Here is a 12933-nt window from a genome sequence, read left to right as displayed (position 1 = left end):
TCCAGGACAGATCAAAGAGAGTGCTGACCTTGGACCCCTGAGTGGGGATCCCAGAGTAATGGCCAGGTTTCTCCTTGGTCTGGGGGGTGTTCAGGTTTCTTAAAGAGATACTTGCTCCAGTGTTTCAGAGTTTCTGCCTGAGGACAGGGCTTAAAATCAGAATCCTGGAAAAGCTGGAAGGCCCAGGATTCAGGTCAGGTGAGAGAAAATGGAATTTAGGAGGGCCTTGAGATACAAAGGAAGGTTCCTTTGTCTCTGGAGGGGTTGGATAGAGGGAGTTTGATTCACTTCCAGCAAAATCTAAGCATCTTAAGCTTTCCAGTTAGGGGATTTTTCTCAAGCCAAATGTCTCTGCTCAAGGAAGGATTTTTAGAGGCAGAGGTGTTTTGTTTCATTGTGGACAGGTAAAAGCTTTTAGTTTTTCCCCAATTCTGGCAGCAACACTCGTGTGTCTAAATGTCTCTAGAAACAGAAAGAAACAAAAAGAGGCCTTTTGTCGGTCCACAGCAATTCCCATGGGGCATCCCCTGAGAATTGTGCTCGAGGCCTAGGGCTCTAACATGATGACTCAAGTCTAACCCAGGTGCTTGGGTCTCAGCTACAGATTAGGGAAGAAAAAAAAGTTTTTTTTACCTTGTCCAGAGTTTCAGGATTTCCTGGTCCCACTATCACTAGGGATAGTATGACAAAAGGAGGCCTTTTGTTAGAAAATGCAGATATTCTCCCCAGGAGAATACTGCTCACAGCCCAAACCCAATCTGGGTGTCCACTATCTTTAGAGATAGAGTCAGACAAAAGAAGCTCATTTCCTGGTCAGGGAACCATCAATATGATGCGGTTTGAGTGGTCTCAATTCCTGTTAGTGAAGAGGTTAGTAGCAATAAGAGAGTTGTTAAGAATCCCCTTTAAATCAGCCACAGGTTTAGAGTAAAAGAATTCATTCATTCCTGAATTAATAGGTTTATAATAGTATCTTAAATAGAAGGATTAGGATTCTAGAGAGTTTTTGACCTTCTCATCTATTCCTTTAATTTCAGTGAAGATCTCTATATAAGTGACTATTATAAAACCCCAAACCTCTTCCCAGCCTCCCTTTTTTTCTTTTAATAGCTCCAGCATCCCAAATTCAGAGTAACTTTTGGCCCCCCCAACCAATTGTCAAATCCTTTCAATTCTATTTCCTTAATACGTCTGAAATCTGTCCTTTCTCCTCATACTACCACAATACTGGTTCAGGATTTAATCACCATGCACCTAGATTATTGTAATAGGATCTTAACTGGACTCTCTGTTTCTAATTTTTCCTTTTTTTTTTTTTTTTTTTTGCATGTTCATCACAATCACATGCCTAATGCATGTTTCCTCGGTAGGTAAGAAACCTTCAGTGGCTCCCCATTGCCTATAGGACAAAGTACCAAGGCAATAAGACAACACTGAAGGCCCTTCCAAATTTGACTATTTAAAAAAAATCATCCACTATGAGCAGCCTTCCTATATTCCTTCTTTGAACCTTCCTTTTCTCTCAACATAACTATTCTCTTAACAGTTTCTCATCCACTTTCAGTTCATTCTGAGACTTAGCTGCTACTCTTTTGTAGTCATTTTCAGTTATGTGCCATTATTTCCATCTTCTATACATGTTTTTTTAATTGGTTAATGAGCTATCTATATATCTACATCAAATTTTAGATAGTTCTCCTTTATTTTCTCATAGAAATTGTCAACAGAATTTTAACACTTCTCATCCATCATGAGCCAATTTCCCTTGAAAAATTTTAGGCTATGAGATCCTACAGTTAAGTTTTCTCTAAACTCTTTGAAGTCTGCTTTACTCAAATTTCCCAATCATTTCTTCTTCAATACTGCTTAAAGCATAGTACTTGGCATATAATTAATATGATTAAAAATACTTATTAATTTCCTTATTGGTCAGAATCAGGTTCAGAATATTAGTTTCTTTTATTGTTTCTGGTACTTTTTAAAGAACAAAAGTGTTGTTAAAGGAAATTTTAAAATTATTCATATCTTTATTTTTGGCAATGAATTCTAGTAGATATACAAATGGCTGAAATCCCTCCTTGGTGCTATAATATGCATCCATGAATTAATGTAAAAGCATTTACTAAAGCACTTACTATGTGCAAAACACTGAGAATAGCAACAGAAAAGGGAAGATAATCCCTGCTACCCAGGGAATTCACATTTTAATGGAGGAACAAGAGGTTTCAGGGGCAAGTTAAAAGGACCTTCTACTGCTGATAGACAGTTCTCAACCTTCCCATCTGCTTTCCACAGCAACTTTTCCAAACCTTTTCATTCCTCCTCAATACTCCCAGGGCTCCCCCTCCCTCCATACTCTCAACTAAGAGCTTTGTCTCATATTTTATAGAAAAAAATTGAGACCATTCACCAAGAGTTTTTTCTTCTTCCCTCTTCTTCATCTCTTATCACTCAGATATCTTCTGCCACTTTCTCTCCAACCATTTCATGAAGAAAGAAGTGGCTGTACTAAACCCTTTCCTTGTTCAGGTAATCTCATTCCACTTTCTCTCCTCCAATAGATTGCTTTTTCTGTCAGCCCCCTCCCATCATGCTCCTTCTCTATTGCCTGCAAATATATCTATGTCTCTTCTATCCTCAAAAAACCCTTACTTGATCTTCCTATTCCTGCAATTGTTCTGTATCTCTTCTGTCCTTTGTAGTTAAACGCCTTGAAAATGCCATTCACAATAGGGGCATCTACTTTCTCTCCCTTCACTCTCTTTTTAACCCTTTACAATCAAGTTTCTAACCTTATTTGCTCAAAATTATCAATGACCTTTTAATTGCCAAATCTAATAGTCTTTACTTAAATCTCAATTCTCTTTGATCTTTCTGCAGTCTTTGATACAGTTGATTGCCTTCTTGTCTTTGATACTATCTTTCTTTCTAGGTTTTCAAAATACCATTCTCTCCTAGTTCTCCTCCTACCTATTAGACAATTGCTTTGTCTCCTTAGCTGGATCTTTATCCAGTTCACTCCCTCTAGCTCCTCACTAAGACAAACCCCTCTCCTTGTTCAGCTGATCCCATTCCATTCCCTCTCCTCCAACAGATTGCTTTCCCTGTCATCTCTCCTGTCACATTCCTTCTCTATTGCCTACAAATATGCCCGTATCTCTTCCATTATCAAAAAACCCTCATTTGATCTTCCTATCCCCACAATCTGACCTGAGCCTTTTCCTGTGTGGTGATTTCATACACTCTCCTGGATTTAACTATAATCTTTATGTTGATGTTTCTCAAACCTACCTATCCTGCTCCAAACTTTCAGCTGACCTCCAATCTCTCATGTCCAAATGTCTCTCAGAATTATGCTGATAGCAAGACTAGTAGTCTGAGAATGCTATTGATAATCCTGAAGCTTTGGGGCTTATGCCATTGATAGCAATTGCTCATTGGTTGTTTTTGCTGGTGGTGGCAAAGTATGTGGGCCCTTTCTTCACAGTGTTTGCTCTTCTCAGTGACGGCTGAAAGGCCTGAAGTAGGAGGAAGATTGGTGAGGAGCCCTGTTATTCCAGGAGCTCTGGTTTAGAGTTCTGGGGTGTATTCACTACAGCTGAAAGGATGTGATAATTGAGGTGGAAATGGTTGTTTGACTTGCCTTGCACATGCTGCCTAAATAATTTTGTTGCTCTATGATAGGTTTGTGATGAATTTCTTGAACTAATAATAATGAGATTAGTGTTCCTGGTGGTCAGGGAGTTAAATGATAAGGTTAGTGGTAGGTTCAGAGTTCAGGGAATAAAGAGGTTTGGCTCCCCTAGATTACCCTAGAATTTGGCACAGGGTAGGGAGTTGTGAGAACCTTTTTGGGTGGTGCAGAGGTCCTTCATAAAGGAATTTACAAACCCAAAAAGCTAGACTGGTAAAAAGAAGTTTATTATTGGCATTGGGAAGTCATCCTTTGCTATGCATGAATAGAAAGACTGAATTCCTTGGTGGCAAGGTAAAATTTCTAGTGGAGGAGTCCTGGAAGAGAGCAAGAGAATTTCTAGCAGAGAAATCCCAACAGAAAGGTAGAAAGTCTTGTTAAGGAAATAGGTAAGACTGGTCATCCTGCCATTTAGGGGAGGGGGGGGGGGGGAAGAGGTGAAAAATTGGAACAAGAGGTTTGGCAATTGTTAATGCTGTAAAGTTACCCATGTATATATCCTGTAAATAAAAGGCTATTAAATTTAAAAAAAAAAAAAAAAAAAAAGGAAATAGGTAAGAAGGATAAAGAGAGGGTAACGCTGAAAGAGAATATCATTTCAGTGGGCAGAGGTTGCTGCTATGCCAGGGGAGAGATTCCTCAGCATGTTGGGTCCTCTGCAAAGACTGAGCCCCAAGTTGGCTCATTTTATAATTGAAGTCTTGGCTACAAGCTGGGGTTTGCTCTTGATAAGGGCTGCGGAGCAGCTTGAGCTGGAATTTGAATAGAGAATCTTAGAATTGAATAAGCGTCTTTAGGCTGGTTTTTAATTCAATGGGAAGCTTAATCAGTAGTGAGTGTTATCAGTGAGGGTGGTGCCTATCTCTCAGGATAACAGAATGAAGCTGGCAGGGTCTTTTACAGAGACCAGGATTCAAGGAGACTTTCTCCTTGAAGGAGTTTTAGAGAGTTTGCTGTGCCCCCCATCAATAATATGTTTCTCCCTTCTGAGTGTGTAATAGCTAGCATACTTTCACCACAATACTAGTTCTGCTTCTTCCTTTGGTCCTCATTCAACTATTCTGCATTTGGTTTACTTTTGTCATTGTCTAACATGCCAACATCAATCCCTTTCCCACCTTCATTTTCTTCTCCATTGAAATGTAATCAAGTCATGAAGACCTGAGTTCAAATCCAGCTTGAGGTGTTTACCAGCTGTTTGACCCTAGAAAAGTCACTCATTTTCTCTATCTGTAAAATGGAAGGAGTACTGGCCCCTACTTCCCAAGGTAGTTGTGAGAATATTATAATATGAATAATAATAATAATATAATAATTATAATATAATATCACCATCCCTAGGACTACCCAAACCAAAACACATTTCCCTGGCCACAACTCCCCTATTTTTCGTCTTTTTCTTCTCTCCTTTGGTTCTGCTACTTTATTACCTGTGAAACCTTGGTTATTTAACCTCTTGAGGCCTTTGTTCCTCATCTGTAAAATGAGAGGTTTAGACTACCTGGCTCCTAAATTCCCTTCCAATTCTAAATCAATGATTCCCTAATCCTTCTGGTTCATAGACTTTCTCACATGAGTATAGCTATCCTTTTTATTTTTTCTGTCTTTTTGGGCTAAGTTAATCACTTTTAGTGCCATATTTCAATCATAGTTCCTATTTCACAATCTCAGTGGAATTATTATTATTTTGTTATATTGTTATTGTCTTTCTGTATTAGGATCTCTGGTTTCCCCGGGTTGTTTAGATATACTTGGTGCAATTAAGGATTTATTGAGACCATGGGTTTTTATTGTTGGTTCCTTTCTTGGATTTTTGTCTCCTATGAATTTCTGGCTGTTTCTACTTCTATGTTTTCTTCCTGGTGTTATAATACTCTCTCTGTCCTTTGGGCTTAGTAGATTTTTATAAGCAGTCTTTTCCCTCCCTCTTTTTTAAAGCCGCCTTGATTAGTTTAGCAAGCCACCAGACCAAAACATTTTGCCAGTCTGTGTTGTTATTACATGCCTTAGTCAAGAGTTTATTATGCTTATATTTTAAGCTATAGATCAGAAATCTAAATCTTGTTTTCATGCAATCAGCCACCTATTAGATCTATCTTTTCTGAAGTTTTTGCTTCTAAGCAATGGTGATGAAAATATTGTGTCCTTTTAAGGACTTCAGGTTGGGTTTTATTATTATTCTTGTTTTGTTTTGATTTTGCCCAGGACTTAAGAGTCTTAGAAATACTTTTGTGGTTATTTAAATTTTTTTTTAATTTTAAAAATATTTTTTAAAAAATACTTTTGTGGTTGTTTTTGTGATAGATTATATTTTATACCATCTACCTGAGATTCCCATGTATAGCTCCCTTGTCCCCATCTTTCAAATTAACCACCTTAATAACAAAAAGAATAAGACCTAGGATCAACCCCTAAAGAAGCTACAGTTGCATACTATTTCTCATCTTAACCAGTTTCTTTCCCCTTCACTCAATCCACTCACTTTCACTACCATTGTGATCCAAGATTTACCTGGCTCCCCCAAAATATCCTAGTATGATGAAAGCATCCTAAAGACATACTCTATATACAGTGTCATGAGCTACCCTGCTCCTTTCCTACAAAGTTCCTTCTATTTGTCTTATAGTACTGACAGACTGGACCACTAAGATGTTCCCTTGTCTCATTGTGCTTTCTCCAACTTCTATACATTTGTGTACTCCAGCCTCTAGGCCTGGAACAAACTTCTTTTGCATATCTGCCAGTTGAAACCTTTATCTTGCTTCAAGGTCCAGCTTAGGTTTGTGTCTTTCATAAAACTTTCCCTGATTGCTGCTTCCTATTATCACCTCTTACCACCAGATACCACCATTCTCCTGCCTCAGATTTACCATAGCTTCTTTCTAAACAGCTCTTTTGCACTTGTCACATTCTATCTTGTATCATATATTTCTGTATCTCTTCACCACAACTATTAATATTCCTCTAATAATTTTTGTCTTCAAAGACCTGACATCATGTCCTTTTTCAGTTCAGTCCCTAACACCTAGCATAAGTGCTTAATAGTTGTATGTTCAATTGAATTATGAAATCACAGAAAAGAAAGTGACCTCAGAAATTTATTTCATCTCCTTAGTTACAAGCAGTTTAAATGTAAGCCTTCCAATTTAGGTTACTATTTTCTGACCTCAGTGGCAGCTCTCATGCATTTTAGGTAGTGGCACCTCAGTTCTCCGCCAACCCACACATAGTAGAACCCTAGCTGGGGAACAAGGGAGGAAACCATCAACACCTCCAGCAGTACACTGGTGGGAATGGACCCTGCTATTCCTAAGGTAAGGATGGCCTTCAAATTTAAAGATCCCCAAGAAAGGAGATTCCAAATTTCCCTTTGGAAGCCCTTTCAGAATTTAACAGCTCTATTCTTAGTAAGCTTTTTTGTGTTTCTAATAAACATTTAAATCATATAGAAATGGAAATGAAAGGCATTTTAGAAGAATAGTCAGACTTAATGCCTATATCAGAACATAAGTATCTAGGATTATGGATTTTAAAGAGTGATCTTAGAGGTCATCAAACCCAACTTGGCTCATTTTACAAATGAAGAAACTTAAGTTCCAAATAGATTAAAAAAAAAAAAGCAGAAGGGAAAGGAGTTTGGGCTTGTAGTTGTTGAATTTGAGGAATGAGATTTAATTCATTCAACAGATATTAAGCACTGTACTAAATTCTGAGAGTTATAAAATTGAATAAACAAATAAATAAGGTTCAGTTCCTGCTCTCTAAGACTTAATACCTAGAAAGATTAATTCAAATGATGGTTTAATGCATGAAGGTTCAGAGACTGTATCAGGTTAGGAGAATCAGAGAATAAGTGTAGGATTTTGGCACGTGAGGCTATGGAAAGGACATGCTCTGCACTGAACACAGAGATATGCTCCAAGCTTAGTGGAGTATATTCCAATACTGGGCCTTAGGATGAATCAATCTCCCAGCCTGCCTCTCTTTTCCTCACCGTTAGATCCATAGACCCATTAGGAGGCAGTGTGGAAGAGCCCTGCCAGAGGCCCAGGGTTAACAAACCAGCCATTTATCCTTTACACAGTCTGTCTTGTCATCAGTAAAATAAGATTGTGCTTGAGGGCCTCCATGATCCTTTCCAGCTCTAGACTGGAAGAGAACCAGTGCCCTCATTTTATAGATGTGAGGACTCCAGAGAGGTTGAGCCATCTCCCTGGGAGTGACAGGGAGTAGTTAAGTTGAGCTGAGATTTGAGCTTTTCTACTACATCATATTGCCTCCCTCCATTGTTCCTATTCCTTCTCTCCCACTTAGCTAAATTGGAAATTTTTCTCTTTCCCTTTTTGAATCCATTTTAAACACTACCTTTTTTGGTGTTTGCTATCTTCCAAAAAATGTCACAATACATTTCAGAGACTTCTGAATTCCTTTAGGTTTTAAGTTGTTAAGACTGTGCCTTACTAATTCATTTATTATTCATTTTAGAATCTACAGTACTTAGTGCAATGCCTAATTAGCAGAGGCTTAATGAATATCTGCTAAATGAATTAACTGTCATTCCTCAAATTCAACAAGACCAAGTCCCAAACTTCTCTCCCTTCTCTATCGTTTAAAAAAAAAAATTATCTGGAGCTCAATTTCCTTACCACTTCAGTAATCACTTCATTCTGTTGTTGCTTCATTTTATTTTTCCTCTTTAATTGATATTTAACTTTTCTTATGAGCCTATCAACACTATAACTTGTGAGTTTATTGATCTTGTATAATATCTTATTTTGTGTTTTGTGATATCTGGTGCCTATTAATGACTTTTGTTGGTTATATTCAGTACTGTTTAGAACCACCATAAAGTCTCAGTATGAAGCTTGATGAGAAATAATGAAGTCAAGATTTTGCTTACTCCTGATTTTGTCCTTCAAAGTGATAAAAGAGAAAACCTAAGATATATTCACTTGATTAATGAGGGGGAAAGACATAGAAAAAAGGAAGAAAGTGTTAAGACAATTAAATTCTAGAAGCTAAGAATGAGAAATTTGAACTTTCCTGGAAGGCTTTATGAAGCTAAAAAGGGTTTTGTTGAGTGTAGCACCATGTTTCCAATAATAGAGAAATAAGGTGGTCTTTAGCACTACTTGGTCAAGGCTTCTTTTTTGTCAGATTCTTTTTAATTACTCACTGTTGATATGGCCTCATAAATCACCCAAGATTTCTTTTTTAGAATTTGTGTCTCTTAATGAATTGTTCTTTACCTAAATTATATACATTCTTTTATCCAACTAGAAAGAATGATTCCAATTACATATTTTCTGTTTCCTTTTGAAAAACATTTGAGGTAATTGAACTATCCTGACCTATTATTATATTAGTGCTTCATGGTCCCTATTTCTGTGCTTCTATATGATATCAATAAGAGCTTTTGTCTCCTGGGATGGAAAATGCTACCTGCATCCAAAGAGAGGACTATGGAGGCTGAATGTGGATCAAAACATAGTATTTTCACTTTTTTGGGAGGGAGGGGGGGTCTGTCTGTTTATTTTTTCTATCTCATGGTTTTTCCCCCTTTCGGTCTGTTTTTCTTGTACAATATGACAAAGATAGAATATGTTTAAAAGGATTGCACATATTTAACCCATATGAGATTGTTTTTGCCTTGGACAGGGAAGAGGTAAGAGAGGGAGGGAGGAAAATTTGGAATACAAAGTCTTACAAAAATGAATGTTAAAAACTATTTTACATGTATTTGGAAAAATAAAGTACCATTGAGAAGGGGGAAAAAAGCTTTTGTCTCAAATCTACTTGACTTTGGGGACAAGTACAATGAAGTGATAGTACCATTAATAATTAAATGTCTTTAACAATAGGTTCCTAAGGGTCATAAGATATCTAGCAGTGTTCTTTGAGGTGTATTAAAGTAAATATTCCTGAGAAGCCTGTGTGTCTTAAACTTCTTAATGACAGTAATATAGAACTGAATTTTTATTTGATGAGTAACTGTTACCCTATTTTTAGTTCAATTAATTTTAACACCTTGCCTATCTGATTTTAAAATCAGATAATAGACTATTACATTTCTCCTTTAAAAACAAATATCAACTAAGTTTTTTTTTTTTGTGACTTCTAAATGATATTTTTCTATGGATCATTGGTCATCAGTAGAAATAAAATTATTTACTCCAGTACTAATTGATAATCATCTATTGATAATAACATCTGATTTGTCTGGCCCTATACCCTGAAGTGTAATCTATAAATGAATACCTTGAATTATAATCTATAAATGCCAGCGCTTCTGTGGAGACACTGAAAATGATAATCCAAATCTATTTTTCAGCAAATATGAGCAACACTTTTAAAAAGAAAATTTTTAAAAGTCTAACATAATATATTATAGCTAAAAAGTTAGAGAAAGTAACATGGTGTAGTGAAAAGAATGCTTCATTTGAAGATGACTTAGATTTGAATATACTATGACCTTCAGAAAGCTCCATCTTTTCTGGGTTTCAGTTTCCTTCTTTGTAAATGAAGGAATGAGACCATTCCAGCACAATCCAGTGAAGACATTCTAGCTTCTTTTTGAATGCCCACATAACCATTCTGGATTCCATAATTTCATGTTTATCAAAAATTATAACCACCTTCCCCTTCCTCCAATTCAGCAATCCAGATGTGAATTTTTCTAACAGGTTTAACTAAGGGAAGTTTTGTGACTTCCATTAGTTGAACTTTATAACAATAGTTCTATTTATCTAAGAAAACAGATAGCCACATGGAAACTACTTAGTATCCTAAGTAGTCAATTCTAGGATTTTACTGTGCACCAAGCTGATACAAAATTGCCTTCTCATCACATTAGGAGTTCATGTAGGTATATCCTATAGGTTCTTTTGCATTGCCCTCCAGAAAGATGAATCCCTTTTAGAAGATGATACCTCAAATTTTTATGAGAACCTTTACTCTTTAGCAGTCTTAAAACTGGGTACCTGCCCATTTTCCAAAAATCTAAAGGAGGGGTTCAGCTCAGGTATCCTAACTCATGGGGTAAGATCTGCTGCTAAGGTAGCTGAAGTGGTTGGATATTCTTCTACAGGTCACATCATCAAGCTGATAAATCTCCAGTTTTGGAAACAGAAAAAGCCCATTATCCCAATCAGAAACTTAACACCTGCTACTATACCAGATGCCTAGAGATTCAGAGTCTTTCCTAGATTAAACTGAAATTAAATGTCTTACCCAGCATCATACTTAGCATCCCAGTATGATTCAGGATGGCTTACATGTAGAAGGAGCAGTTTCTAAGTTTGAAATTTTCACTGTGAAATTTGTACACACAAGTGCTATCTTTTCCTAGCCCAGGAAAGAATGTTGAACTTCCAGTGATTGAATAATTTCTCTGGCCTCCTTCTCTTTGGTAGATCTGTATATTTTTCCTGCTTTGTGTGTGTATTTTTGAGTTCCTGCTTTTTAATGAATCTAACATGTATAATTATTCACCACAGTTTCCATGGTGAACTAACTTCTGAGTAAGTCTGCGATTAGAGGGCCTATCTTAGTTCTTCTCTCTCTGTGTCCCATGCTAACATGAGAATAATGAGGTCAGTCTTAGAGATTTTGCAAAAAATCTTCTAAGGATTTAATCTTCATTGACCTGATACACATTTTATACAATAGTTTTATTTGTCTGGAAAATGCATGGTAAGCTGTACATATTTTATTTAGATAGTATTATCACATATGAAGAGAATCAAGATCCTGTTAGTAGTAAAACAAATTAAAAGAGGCTAATGGCTTGCGATGAGGTAATTAAATATAGTAGAGTTAAAAGTAGCAAAAAGAGAGCATTTGAAATAGAAAAGAAGAGTGGTTTGTAGGTCTCCGCTTGCCACTTCATTCAGTGTTACTATTTCAAAATATAAAAATTGTAAGTCTTTCTCATCAGTTTTCATCAAAATAATTTCAAATATTTGTTCAAATTAAATTAAGACTTTCCAACCAGCCTACAGAAATAGGTGTGCGGTTTTCACTTTGACATTGTTGTCCTGCTATCTTCCTCTTCTCTTCCTCTCTATAAAATTGTCGCACTTTAAGGTTTGTACTAATTGATACACAACCCTGTGAGGTAAGTACTGTTATTATCCCCATGTTATAGATGAGGAGACAGATTCAGAGGGACTAAATGCGTTGTCCAGAGTCACATGTAGCAAGTTGAGGCAAGATTCAAATTCACTTCAACAGTCTGCCTCCTCTGCTATGCTACTTCTCAGTAGTATTTGTAATAATTAAATAGATGTTTTTGCTTTTTTCCTCACCAGATGTTTTTGGTAGAGGGCAAGGAGGAAACATTTAAAAATCATTCTTCTAAACTTTGCAAGAAAATTATTTCCAAATTTATTCCCATCCTCCTCACTCAAAACAGCAAGAAACATCAAATCAATAAAGCCTACAAAAAGAAAAGAAACATTTCCCAAAAAGGTAATTCATATAGAAGAAAAAAAAATTTATATGACTAACCTCCAGGTCCAACTTAATCCAGTGTTTCTACCTGCTCCCCTGGCCCATACTCAAAGCTTCATGTTGCAGGTGTACCTGCTATAATTTTTCTCCTTAGCAGTGGTCCAGCCAGATATCCCAATTTCTTAATTAGGGAAAGTCATTGAATTTGGCTAATGCTCATATTGGGAAGGGACCAAGTGCAATGTAAAGCCTGATCTAACAGTCTGAAATAAAAGAGAGGAGGGACCTTGAGATATGATTTAAAAAAAAAAGTTGTATGTAAGTACAGCTAATCAACATACTAACACAGCTAAAAAGTAGACAAGGTAGTAGGGTGATGGGATGGAGAACAATTACAAGAAAAGAAAGGAAAGGGACTTCTGACAAGATAGCTGAATAAAAGGTTGTATCTAAGCCCTACTATCCTTCTATAACCTCAAAGTAGCAAGCAGTACATCAAATGGAAAAAAGAAGATAGAAAAGAACTCATTATAGAAAGAGCAAAGATAAAGAAGCAGTAAAACTGATAAAAGAAAAAAATAGGTACACACTTCCTTTTTTCTAGCTGGAATTATGGTAGGCATGGGGGAAAATGTGCCATTCATTCCAGAATTCCTTTTGAAAAACTTTTGCTAAACTGAAAGAAGTTGTTTCTTTAGAAAGAAAATAAACTTCTCCAAACTATGAAAAGTGTAAAGCTTGTCATAAAATATAGTCAAGTATACAAAAGTAAAACTTTCCTGATTAGT

At 36.5% G+C, this 12933-nt stretch overlaps 1 protein-coding gene across 3 annotated transcripts in view; it reads left to right on the top strand.

The window, feature by feature from the left end:
• The window catches only part of MAPRE3 (microtubule associated protein RP/EB family member 3), a 79981-nt gene that overhangs the window by 35817 nt on the left and 31231 nt on the right, over window positions 1-12933 (top strand). The window contains exon 1 of one of the 3 annotated variants that reach the window (XM_031951402.1): window positions 6843-7008. The exons of the other annotated variants lie outside the window; for them this stretch is intronic. The gene's annotated coding sequence lies outside the window, so the exon portion shown is untranslated. Of the gene's footprint in view, window positions 1-6842; window positions 7009-12933 lie in introns of those variants that run through there. 3 annotated transcript variants of the gene reach the window in all.

Source organism: Sarcophilus harrisii, chromosome 2, assembly GCF_902635505.1.
Source record: "Sarcophilus harrisii chromosome 2, mSarHar1.11, whole genome shotgun sequence".
NCBI lineage: Eukaryota > Metazoa > Chordata > Mammalia > Dasyuromorphia > Dasyuridae > Sarcophilus > Sarcophilus harrisii.
Note: the sequence above shows the minus strand (reverse complement) of the source record. Positions and strands in the feature narration are given on the sequence as shown.